The 10,715-nt window shown below is 41.1% G+C and overlaps 1 long non-coding RNA gene across 1 annotated transcript in view; it reads left to right on the top strand.

The window, feature by feature from the left end:
• The first annotated feature begins 2,128 nt into the window (after nucleotides 1-2,128).
• The window catches only part of LOC106012360, a 57,282-nt gene continuing 48,695 nt past the window's right edge, over nucleotides 2,129-10,715 (top strand). Inside the window, exons 1-2 of the long non-coding RNA XR_001185006.2 lie at nucleotides 2,129-2,304; nucleotides 3,512-3,733. This is a non-coding gene — a long non-coding RNA (uncharacterized LOC106012360). The remainder of the gene's footprint in view (nucleotides 2,305-3,511; nucleotides 3,734-10,715) is intronic.

Raw genomic sequence — 10,715 nt, 5'->3', positions numbered from 1 at the left:
AGAGAGAGACAGCTGGAGATAGATAGATAGATAGATAGAGAGATAGATAGATAGATAGATCGGAGGAGAGGGAGGAAAAAAAGATGGCATGAGAGAGAGAGGGGGACAGGGAGAGGGAAAGGGAGAGGGAGAGAGAGAGAGAGTAAGAGAGAGAGAGAGAGTGACTGAGAGAGAAAGAGAGTGAGAGAGGGAGCGAGAGAGCTGGAGAGACAGAGATAAAAAAAGGATCTTCTGATCAATCAACATAATCCAGAAAACGTAGTTCGGAGTCTCTTAGAAAAGGATAATAAAATTGCCATTATTAATACGTCAGAGATTTTGAAGGATGCAATTTCTTGAAAAACAAGTTGTGGATGCGTACTTGCTTGGTCTTGTTTACGTAGTTTTTAAAGCGGGAAACCTTGCTTTAAAAATGCTTTTGACAGTGGGAGACAAGGCAGACAAAATTGTTTGGGTTCGTGCAAAAGTCGTCAACCACAGAACTTAACATTGATTAAGATAGTCTACGTACTCCCGTCAGTAAAGTGCTGTGTCTGAAGTGGATATTGACCACGTTAAGCTCTTAAAAGACGCCCAAAGTTCTAGAGATTAGGTTAATCCTGCCGTCTGGCTTCTGACTAACTATCAGAAGGACAATTTGTTCAAGAGGGCTCGTATCGGTCTCTTCAATATGAGTTTGTGCATGCTCTTTTTAAGGTATAGGCGGACTACCGTCTGTGGTGCTGCATGCAGAAGGCGTGTGTTTGAATTTTCGAAGGGGGGGGGGGGATTAAAAAAAATATCGAGAATCCTTGATTGTATCTCTGGAATAATGTTCCCCATTAGCCTAGTGTGGCACTGACAAGCAAGGTCAGCACTGCCCGTCTCCCAAGTAATCAAGATCATGTCTTTTGGGGCACAAAACACAATAAATTGCAACTTGTTTGGATTTGCTGTTTTTACGAAAGAAAGGTGAAGGTCTACTTTTTATTCTTCTCTCTGAACGTCTCTAACAACCTAAGATTACTTGACAGTATATTTTGGAGCGTTCGGTAGTTCGGCTACTAAAGAATGCAGATATTGTGGGTTCGATATTATGTCTTTACCTAGATGACTTAGGCTCTTCGAGGGACTGTTTCGTGGCTGTCAGTAATAATACAAAAAACTGCTTAAACGGCCCCTGCCCTCCCCTCCCATCCTTCCGTCTCTATTTCGATCTCTTGTCTTTCTCTTCCTCTTTGCCTCCCACACTTCTCTCTCTCTCTCTCTCTCTCTCTCTCTCTCTCTCTCTCTCTCTCTCTCTGTCTTTTTTCATTTCCATATGGTGCTCTCAATTCGCTCTCATATTTTCTTTCTTGTTTCTCTCCCCCTCTCTCTTCACCTCTCCTTTTCTCTTCCTATCTCTCTTGTTCTCTTGTATCTTTTTCTGTCAGTCTAAATTTATTTCTTAGACGCAGGAAAACGCCTCAAGGAAAACAGTATTTGGTGTCTCTTTGTCTGTCATCTCTTCGGTTTTCCATGAGGTACTCTAGCTCACTGATTTTGGATTTACTTTTTTTGTTCTTCGACTAAAATAATTTCAAATCAAATTTTAAAAAAAGTCTCAACAGATAGACAAAACGATAACACAAAGAAACCAAAAACCTAACAACAACAACAACAAAAACAACCACAACAACATCAACAACAGCAACAACAACAACAACAACAGCAACAGCAGCAACAGCAACGGCAACAGCAGCAACAACAACAACAACAACAACAGCAAAAAAACTCATTGGTATTTTTCACTTTAACTGTCACCCCCGCCCCTTTTCCTCCTTTTATCCCAAAGTTCCCGGACTGCTCTCCCTATTCTTGCTCCCTCATTTTTTCCCCTCGTCAATCTTTTCGTACGACCTCGTCCCTTCTCCCCTTCGCTCCCTCTCCCTCGTCTACAGTCTAAAACACTCGCTCTCCCTCTCCCCCATCTCTGGTCTCCCACTTTCACCTCATCTCTCTACCCATACTATACCTCTCTCCCCTCCCCCCCCCTCACTTCCTCCCCCCCCCCCCCGCTCACTTCCTCCCCTCCCCTCACCTCCCTCCCTCACCGTTATGCTGAGCTATCGTCTTGCTCAACAACGCCTCATAATTATTGGTTCTTCTCTCCATTCCCGCCTGCTGTGAGACCCGTAGACCGCCGCCTGGTATCCGCTGGTATCCGGACCAGCTCTTTACCCCGAGAGATTCGCCAGTCTGTCCGTCAGTTCTCTCACACACTTAGGGCCACCAGCTCGGGACAGACTGCACCGGGATGGGATTCCTTTACTAATGTGACACAATGTTGGTGTTGTACTGTGAATTCCTACTGGAAATATATTTTATCGGCATTTAAGAAAAAGAATATATTATTTTAGCTAATTACAATCAATATCTTACAGAAAATAATATAGCCCGCTTTAAGAGATAACATTCATTATTTGTGCCTCGGAAAGAATATTTTGTCGTATGTTCTTAATTTTTGATAACTTGATAAGTCTCTTACAAAAAACCCCTTAAATATTGACTTCTGTACATGTACCTTTCCTTTAAATCACATCTTTTTGAAGGGTTCCTGCTGAAACTATAACTTAAGCTCAGGATATCAGTACTGAACAGAAAAGCACGTATCCAGTTAGGGTAACAGTTTATATATTTTTAAAAGTATTTGTTTTGCTTTTTTTGTGTGCTTTTTAAAGAGCATCCCAGCAATGGAATGAATGGAGAACAGTGATCTCCGATGTCTGTCGCAGATCTGGCCCTGGATGATGATGATTTACTCTCATCATATTCAACAGACGATAAGAGATCCTTTAAAAAAGTTAAAAGAGCGTGCTAATAAAGTTTATTCTTACCAAAGAATGGAGAAGGGGGGATTAGTTTCTCGGTAAGAGGCGCTCCTCTGTTCTTCTTTCTTCTTTTGTTTTTGAATCTACCTAAGGACTGGGTATGGTGTTAACTACATTATATTACTTTTAGCAAGCCCTTCTGATTCTTTCGAGGTCTCTCATCGATTGGTGAAAACAATAAACGAATTCATTTCAAAATAAAAAGCGTTACTCAATCCTGTATTTAATGTCTTTCTGATTCTGAAATAAATGAAACAAACTGAAATAACTATCTATGGTACATTAGGAGATTAGTTGACATCTACATTTAGTATTGTTTGACAGAGCAGCAGAAAACTAATCTTAAAAAATCTTTTCAAACACCTAACATTCGCGGATATTTGTGGTCAACAGTGGTGTTATATAACACTTGCACTTCTGATTAAACTCATCCCTCTCAACTCTTAACCTTATAGCCCAGACCTTGGATAGTACAACATAGTAATAGATCAATTGTTTCTTAGATATGCCGTTCATAGACTTACATAATTAGTTCTATTATTAATGTCAGCTTATCCTGTCGGTACAGCAGACTGCTAAGTACGTAACATTGCTGGGTATTACCAGTATGCACGGCTCTTTGTTAATTTGGCGTGAGGCTTATCCTTTCCCTTACCTCACAGTGTAACATCCTTGGCGCAGGCTATATGAAACCATACATTTTATCCGACGAATAACGATCATTGTTTGAATTGACTGGTGTTGTAATCTTACGTCTTGTGAGACAATTTATTGGTTATACAAACCTAAGGACAACTCTTCTTGACCTCGTCGGCTCTGGACAAAAGGAATTTCTAATCTACTCACCTGGCAAGGCTTTACTCTATCGACAGGTCGAAAAACTGGTAAGTACAACATTTTAACAGGACGTCTTAAAAACAGCGCTTGTCAACATTTTTATAGCCAGCACCCACTTATGTCACCTTTAAGAGCCTAAAGTTTTCGTAGCGCTCACTTTCATTGACAAGTATATCCTATCGTGGCATACAAAGAACACCTGCCTCTACCCTGGTGATCCCCACCACCCACCAAACTTACCAGATCGCCCATGAGTGGATTGTACTGCCTATCTAGATTGGCCAGGAATCTCCTTTTACTATTTTAGGCCGGTTAGTCGGTGCCCATCTTCAACTTCTTATTTTTTAATTTTGCTTTTAATTTTTCCAGTATCCAGTTTTCTTGTGGTGTCGAGGGCAGCAGATACAAATGCCTTTCTCTCTTTTGTTGTATCACCTGTTGCATGGTTAAAAAACCCATCTTTATAGAGCTAAGTATTCTCCTAATCTGTTAACTGGTGTCTGAGTCTCTCCTTGCACGCACCTTTTCACTTATTGAATAAATTCCACCACAGCATTAGGCAAACCATTTTTATACTTGTAAGTAGCCTGGTCTCTTTGAAAGCCACACCAACTTTCTGGCCCTTGGTATCAGATGGCTTGTTGTTCCCAAGGTAAACAATTGTTGTCAAGGACTTCAATAATGTACATTGATGCATGATCAATATAGCATGATATAGTGATTATAATGTAGGATCCTACTACTTTAAAGCTGCATGGAAAGGAACTGGCCACCGTACCACAATATGCTGAAAACCCAGGAAGTTGTCTCACTGACAAGGCAATCGCCAATGTCCTGATCAAATATGCGAACAACTTTTTTACTACCTTAAAAGGCTAGACATTTTGCCATTGTACGAAGAAGACGTGAGTTCGATTCCCGCGTAGAGAAGCTTCTCATCGAATATCTCCGTTTGTGTTTGTGTGCTGTATCTGACTCAACGAGTGTCGCAGCAGCCAATCTGCTAAATCATCTAATTTGTGTCGATGGTGGTTTACAATGCCTCCCTGTCTCCCCCCCCCCCTCTCTCTCTCTCTCTCTTTTCTCTGTCTTTTACCCTCTGTCTGCCTGTCTGTCTGTCTTTATCTCTCTCACTCTCTCTCTCTCTCTCTCTCTCTCTCTCTCTCTCTCTCTCTCTCTCTCTTTTCTCTGTCTTTCACCCTCTGTCTGCCTGTCTGTCTGTCTTTATCTCTCTCTCTCTCTCTCTCTCTCTCTCTCTCTCTCTCTCTCTCTCTCTATATATATATATATATATATATCTGTCCCTCCCCCTTTGATCTATTCCTTGGGACACGTGTTGTCCTTCCGTAACGTTCACCTTAACAGGATTCGAACTCACAACGCTCAATGTTCCCTGAAAATACACTTCTTAATGACCCACCCTTATGTAAAACAATCTCAGATCGATATAGTAAGTTCCTGAGACAATGACTAATCGCGTGGGTTGAACATGACCTTCAGCTTAACGACACTTTTCTCATTATAGGAATCAACCGTTTACTAATGCTCGTCTTTCCTTCATCCCTTGATGAGTAATTAGTTATTTGTGTTCGTGATTCATAATTGTGTTCAAATCGATGCTTGCCAACATGAGCGATTTTGTCCACAAGCTGGCGATTTGATAATTTTGATGGGCGGTGGGGATCAAGCGGGTGGTGACAAGTATCATCCAATACCCTTTTTTAAAAAAAACATGAAGAAAGGCGGAACGAAATGTTGGCCTCTTACTTAAAGGTGGGAAAAGTAGGTACTTTCAATTTTTTAAAAAGGTTAATAGGCACTGGTTTAAAATGATATTTAATACACAATATCAGCCTCTCATGTAACTTAACTAGTCTATAATTTGTACTAAGAGGTGGGAGTATTTTATTTATGGGGGTGGTTTTGATGCACTAAGTTGTCTTTCAAAATACTGGCTGCCTGTAGTTTAGTCGGCACTAAGCTGCATTGTGGTGCAGATGGCACTGATTTGGTTCTGCCAGAGGTACTTTTTTTGCATGAATTGTTTAGTGGAGTCTTCAAGGCTCTCTTCCATTTGGACTCGATCCTATTGGAGAACGACGTTAAATTCGGTGACCCGGGCGTTAAAATGGCCATGATATAATAGTTCAGAGAGGTGTTAAACCCATAAAAGACTCTTTATTCAGAGTAGGCTGTTCACACACGTCGTCCTTCAAATCTACCCCCTATTTCTTTACTATTCCAATTGCTGGACTTTGTTTCTCGCGGCTTTCTGCAATAAAACCCCCTGTCTCTTGCTATGCTCTTGCTCTGGGTCTAAGCCATGTTTCTATGTCCTGTTCCCATCTTCTGCTAGGTACCCTATCCTCTTTTTCTCTTTTTCCTTCTACCTTTCCTTCCCGAATATCATATTCTATACAATATATATATATATAGTTGGAAAAAAATCGGTCTCCGTCCTGAGGATTATGTGAGAAGGGTTTCCCTAATAAACTTTGAGTTTGTTGATATGTCCACTTCAATGATTGTTCCAACGACAAAATAAATGTCCATTGACAGGTATCAAAACGAAGTTTCAATCTCTGATCTTATCAAAGTGCACGGTAAATTGAGTTCAATAAACAAAAACATCAGTGTCAACAAAACAGTGATACAAATAATAATGAATTGAGTGCTCCATTTTCTTGGCTTCTCTCATCTGGCTTTGTCCTGTCGGAGATGAAATGTCAAAATCATGTATTCGCCTCTAACATAACCCTAATATGTTGAAAAGCAAAGGAAGAAGCAACTCGGACATTTCTTAAAGGTGCCTGTGGGGTGTTAGTGTCTCCGTTCGTATTTGCTAAATAAGAAAGGTAATTCATTTATTTAAAATTACCATTTCTTTGGTTCAACATATTTAAAGATGCCAAACCATATTGTATCATCGTCTGTGATGGAGCGTTTAGGCGCTCTGACGTAGCATGAAGAAAAGCTGAGTTCGATTCCGACGTGGGGAGAATTTTTACGGGTACATTTTTTTCTGCTAGAAAACTGGATCGCTGTCAGCCTGGGTTGGCTTGGACGAGCAATGTCGAATCCCATCTCCAATGTCCACTTCCTAAGTGATCTGAATTGTGTTAATGAGGGTGTAAAATATGTAATTGTTCGATAAGAAAACCCTTTCATTACACGAGCTCGCTCAATCTGGGTTTACTCTCAGTTGTCACCTAATTAGAGTTCACACTTCTCCCGTGAGCTCAATCTCAGCTCCAACGCTAACTTTCGTGGGTTCGCACATGGGTTAATAACAACAGGCAATAAAATACCCGTCCTATTCTCACAGCCATCGTTTCCGTTCAGACAGCCAATGTCCGTCTTGCGTCTGTCTCGGTCTCCTTGTAGGCGCGTCCCCGGACATCTGCCGTCCCCTCCACTCGTGCTCATTTACGTACATCTCAATAAATGCATACGTAAACAGACAGAAGCGTGCGTCATCATGGCTATTTAAAAACCATTCACGTCTCACATCCGTTTTTTTGAAATTGGAAGTATCGCTAATATGAACAGAAGCACGCGTAGGTGTCCAATCCCCCCCCCCCACCCCAACCTCTCTCCCCCACCCCGGGTACTCCTCGCCATCCCCTACCATCCTGTCGAATGTGTGAGACTTTTTAACCCCAAGCACTTTGACGTATAATCGTAACTGTAAACGTTTCACGCCTACATGGATGCAGTTTAGATTATGTAGGAGGCGCACTGCTTCTACTCTCGTGATTATGGCCAATTTGGGCTGAAAGGAAAACAACGTCCCAAAAGACAGGCGAGACACCTCCCTACCTTGAATCACAAAGTTCTATCAGATATTTTTGGCCCCTTTTAGTTATTATAAAAACCATGAGGTGAGAAATAAAATGCTCTATCCTCGATATCAACCTCGTAGAATATTCGGGATCTTTATCAAGATACAAAAAGAGTTGCATTAAAAAATTCCTTATGAAACTCAACATTTTCAACACCAAATTTCTAAAAACTAGATTCTGAACAGAAAACACGTTGTAATTCTAAGGTAGCGACCTGATAAAATACTTCCCCAATAGGGAACCAAACACACATCTTCTGCGTGCGACGGCACGATTCCAACAGGTACACCACAGACACCAGGAAGTCCTTTGAGAGAATCCACTGAAAACAAACCGGCTTAGAAACATTTTTCTAGCTCGTGTTTCTTGGAAATTCTCTTTGCTGACAGCGGATTAAACAGCCGTCGGGAGCATTTATTCCTAAGATAAAAGCACAAAGACTGTATTTTACTGCCGACAATGTTTGCTAGCAAAACAAGATTTGTATTTAAAACGTTTTGCAGATCAATCTAGCCTCGGCACTTAATTGTTATGGCCACGTTTTGCGGATGTACAGACAGTTTGGAACATTATTTGTCAAAGGATTTTAAAATGTAAGGTGTTATGGTTTTTTCTGGTCGTCTAATGATTGTGTTAGTGAATGGACACTACTAAATGTAGCTGTTTTATACCTACATAGACAGTTGAAATCATTTAAGAGGCGGGCTTCCAACCCTGCCTGTTAAGACCAAGCAACAAAGATACTGGATAAAGATTTCTTCCACTCTCAGGAATTCAGCTGGGATCTCCTGCATGCGACAGCGAAGCACCTAATGCTACACCATCGATGCGAGTGGACACGACTACGAATAACGGAATTATTTATTCCTGCAATAGAATGGGATTTTCGTCTGCCATGTAATGATTGTATATTGTGCAAAAAATGATTACGAAATGGTATAATACTATATTTAAAGCACCTTGCAACACTGTAAAGTTATTAAAAAAGGACCTCCGATTTTATCATCTGTTCCAGAAAAGACCCAGCCAAGTGAGAAAATTCGTGAAAAATATCTTTCCAGAGATTTAAAGTCCCACTGAGTTGAGTCTCAAACCCTCCACACACCCCCGCCCAACACAAAAACCCACAATCTCGCGATTACGGTTCCAGTAGCCCATCCCCTCGCGAACGAGGCACGGTAGGCCCACAGCGAGCTACTTGGAGAGCCTAAACAGATGGTTGACGGGGAAAGATCAGGATTATTTTGTAGCATTATTTGAGAGAATTCTATCAAAGAAATAAATGGAGAACCATGATCATGGATGTTTGTTGCAGATCAAGCATTAACTGATGATGGCGAGACTAAACTAGTGCTCACTCTATTGCAGTAACCACTAGGCTACAAAATGCCACATCATAATGGTATATTGTCGTTAAGGATTGCAAAAGATTTATCGTTGGTAGGTCGTAGTTGTTTACTTTCCCTCTGTTGTTTCTCTATCCTACTGTATAATCGCACTAAATGACCATTACTGTGTTGATGTGTTTCTTTGTACTCAAACAAACAAATAAAAGATTTATATTCCCGTGGCACATTATTTTCGGATTCATCAAGAGACGTGACTTCAATCCTGACTGTCAAGGGAACATGAAGTTATGTGTGTGTGTGTGTGTGTGTGTGCGCGTGTGTGTGTGTGTGTGTGTGTGTGCGCGCGTATGTGCTGAGTGTATGTGTGTGTGTGTCTGTGTGTGTGTGTCTGTGTGTGTGTGTGTGTGTGTGTGTGTGTGTGTGTGTGTGTGTGTGTGTTGTGTGTTTGGGAGGATGTGGGTGGTAGCAGGAGAGCCGGGGGGAGAGGGGAGGGGTATTGCCATCAGAAAAACGGAGATGCTCGATAAAAGAACTTCCCCTTGTGGGAATTGAACTCATATCTTTTGCGAGCAAGGGAAGGAATCAAACAACCCCACAACAGGCTCTCGGTTGTCTCTTACGTCATAGCAACTCCGTGACAACTGAGAGTCTGAACTGCAGAGGGTCCAATGCTTTGATCATAGTTGTTTGGTCTTTGACTACTGAGGCGGAGCAAACACAAGTAGGTACTGCTCCAACGATGCTTGATATCATATACTAGTGGAGTTCACTTTACATTTACATTTATAAGCCTAAATGCAAGGGAAAAGAGTGATATGAAAAAAAAATCTTATAACATTGGAACCCTAACCCTAACCCTGCAACCTAAAATTAAAGTAGCATTCGGCTCTGTTAGACCTTCTCCCCCCACCAGTGTAGGTTAGGGTCAACCAAAGATCGTATATAGTAAGATAGTTCACTCCTGTCTTTGAGCCAATTAAAAAAGTGTCCTCAAAATCCTGTGGCGCCCTGTTCGAAGAAGTGTGGATTTTGCAGAAAGAGTTACCCTACTTGTGTGAGCAACAATGAAAGCCTAACTAAAAACTGTGCTATTCCTTTTCTTCTTATGGAGATACGAAAGAGAGCTTCAAAACAAAGATTGCAACGCCATCTGAAGCTATGCCGAATGAACTAAATTAATTGTTATGTACAGTCTTTGGCCAAAGATCGTACATAATAAATAACAAGATAGTTCACTCAGCCAAAAAAGTGTCCGTGGAAGTCTTTGCATTGATTCGTATGGCGTTGCAGTCTTTTTTGTTTGTTGAAGCTCTCTTTCGCTTCTCCAGAAGAAGAATAGGTATAGCACAGTTTGTTAGTTTCACTTTTATTGTTTTTCACACAAGTAGGGTAACTTTGTTCGCAAGGTCTGCGCTTCTTCGAAGAGGGTGCTACCGGATTTTGAGGACACTTTTTTTAATTGGCTCAAAGAGAGGAGTGAACTATCTTGTTATGCACGATCTTTGTATGCGGGTATCGATACATCTAAAATTTCATAATTTCTGCACCCTCCATTCTGTCGGCAATGAAGTTATAAATAGTACTATTCATAACCTCTTTGATTGTCGGTAAGGCATCATCGCTGCTTCTGGGTGCTCTCGACAAAAGATACTAAATAACTGGGAAAGAAAAGAAATGACCATAAGATCTCTCCCACACCGCTCCAGCATCCGGGATATTGGTTTCCGGAATGAATTCTCTGTAATAGCTCGGTGTAAGACTAATATAGACACTTTTTCTGAAACCACAACACGTTTGTATGTTTTTTTCGGAAATGCACACAACACACACACACATAC

The sequence above is a fragment of the Aplysia californica genome, unplaced genomic scaffold, assembly GCF_000002075.1.
Source record: "Aplysia californica isolate F4 #8 unplaced genomic scaffold, AplCal3.0 scaffold00345, whole genome shotgun sequence".
NCBI lineage: Eukaryota > Metazoa > Mollusca > Gastropoda > Aplysiida > Aplysiidae > Aplysia > Aplysia californica.
Note: the sequence above shows the minus strand (reverse complement) of the source record. Positions and strands in the feature narration are given on the sequence as shown.